This window comes from Palaemon carinicauda, chromosome 19, assembly GCF_036898095.1.
Source record: "Palaemon carinicauda isolate YSFRI2023 chromosome 19, ASM3689809v2, whole genome shotgun sequence".
Classification (NCBI taxonomy): domain Eukaryota; kingdom Metazoa; phylum Arthropoda; class Malacostraca; order Decapoda; family Palaemonidae; genus Palaemon; species Palaemon carinicauda.
In genome coordinates, this window is record NC_090743.1 from 47,692,280 (window position 1) to 47,694,779 (window position 2,500).

At 35.5% G+C, this 2,500-nt stretch overlaps 1 protein-coding gene across 1 annotated transcript in view; it reads right to left on the reverse strand.

Annotated features, from left to right (window-relative positions):
- Positions 1-2,500, reverse strand: part of LOC137658240 (cyclic nucleotide-gated cation channel subunit A-like) — a 319,691-nt gene that overhangs the window by 129,975 nt on the left and 187,216 nt on the right.

Consider the following 2,500-nt stretch of genomic DNA (forward strand, 5'->3'; position numbering starts at 1 on the left):
ATATATATATATATGCTTTTTATTCACTGCTTTATGGTGAAATTCATCTGACGGACTGTGTATGAATGTACAGATGTCTTATAACTATTGTACTTAATTTATGTAATACCCATTATTATTATTATTATTATTATTATTATTGTTGTTGTTGTTGTTGTTGTTGTTGTTGTTGTTATTGATGGAATAAAGAATTTTAACTGTCACTTTGACTTGTCTCTCTCTCTCACCTGACAGATTTCATTACCAACCCAAAGAGGTCACAATCGACTAGTAAAAGCATGATTCTCTCTCTCTCTCTCTCTCTCTCTCTCTCTCTCTCTCTCTCTCTCTCTCTCTCTCTCTCTAAGACCAAATAAAACATTTCCCTTAGCCTGACTATCACTCACACTAATTGCTGGTGCGTCTTGCACGAGTCCCTTGACACATAAGTCATAAACGTTGCTCCTTAGATTCATTTACTCTTCCGGAAAAATGTCACTTTTATTTATTTCCTACTCTTTGGTTCTCAACTACTGGTTATACCAAATACCTATAGTTATTGCTTTGTTATTTTAGATTCCGGAGCACTAAAAAATTTTGCACACCTTTCTTGTTATTTTGCAAGCACAATACTAGGAAGCATAATTTTCTTTCTATTTTCCCACCAGATTTCTTTTAGTTTTACAACTACAATTTCTTGAAATTGGATTTTATTTCAAATATGCAACCAAAAAATCACTAGATCGTAATTTTTGATAAATTGAAATATTCACTTCACCTGAATTACATAGTCGTTTCACTTTTGTAACTAAAACTTCATGAAATGCGACTTTCTTTGAATTTTGCAACCAAAATACTACTAGATGATAATATTCACTTCGCCTGGTCTGCCGTAACGAAAGGTACGCTGTACAGAGACTAAAGAACAACTATGTTTTTTTTTATAGTCTACAAGCTCCAAGCTCACAACAACCACTCAGTCTCACACCAGATTTGCCCGAACTGGAGCTTAACCACATATCAACTTATGCTTGTTGATACAAGTTGTCAAAAATGATGTAATGAATGCTGGTTTTTTGACAAGTACGTCGATCAACCATTCCATACCAATTATTATCAATTACACACTACGATACAAGTAGTACTCAACACTTAACTTTGTGTTAAATAAGGGTGTGGGTGTGTGTATGTGTGTATGTCTTATAAAGAACATATAACATTTATAAAATATTAAGGACATGACATAAACAAGAGTAGCCGAAGTGGGACAACATAATGGATGAAGAAACATGTCTCGAATTGAATCATAAATAAGACGAAAATGAGAGAGAGAGAGAGAGAGAGAGAGAGAGAGAGAGAGAGAGAGAGATGAGAGAGAGAGAGAGAGAGAGAGAGAGAGAGCAACTACGGGAAATTATTCGAGACAAATCAGATACAACTTGCATTGTCCTTTCGCCAAATCGAAACAAAATAGTTCCAGCAAACACAAGTTTGCAGGGTCCACGGGACGATAGAGTCGAGAGGCAATAAAAGCTTCTCTATGAATAGTATAAAATCCTATTGGCAGTTGATTGATTAAAAGACGAGAACTGTCATTAAGTAATGAGGATATTAACCGGTCCAACCCCCCAACCCCCCCATTATGAGTTTAAGGATTTCTACTTTCGTCTATTCATTTAAATATGAAGAGATATAAGGGGTAAGTAAAGAATAGGGGACAGGGACAGAGTTCTCGTGCTTAGGGCGACTTTCTAGAAATGGGACGGAATAAATTATTAGAGAAACCCAATAACAATTTAAAAATTTGTTGTTACATAAAAACGTTAATAGTCGTGCATAAAATAAACTAAGACAGTTAACAACTAAAGAAGGAATCTGAGTATATCACCTAAGCAGCATAGCACTAAGGGTCTTATAGCTTCTCAAAGAAGCTACTGTACATGTTGGAATTAACTGGCGTTTTCTTGATTCCGTTCTTAAAACAGAACAGAAATTTGTTAATACTGATACTAAGCGTAACAAACTTTACATTCTGGTATAAGTAGGTTACAATGGTAACTATCTAGGGGCTATTAGCTAACATGGTAAGGCAATGGTAACCCACTGTAAGAAAAAGACACTGAAATTGTGTCACTTCCTTGAAATTATTCTGTTTCCTTGAGTTAAGAGCCTTCGTTGGAGGGGGTTCACTCAAGGTCATATTTCATTCAATTTGCTCTTTTTCTCCAAGCGATCTTTTGGGTGGGATTAAGAGAAGGGCCAATGATACATGATGGTTTATCAAAAGTGTTATGCACGTATATTTCGATCACGCTCATACACTGTAATGCTCTCTCTCTCTCTCTCTCTCTCTCTCTCTCTCTCTCTCTCTCTCTCTCTCTCTCTCTCTCTCAATAGAAAAAACCTGTTTAAGCTTACCATTGCATGTTTCATATTGTCTGAATTATTATGTCATTGTTATCCTAAACCGTTTATATATAAGTTTGTTGTGTCGTTTGAATAAATGTCATGGTCAGCTCTT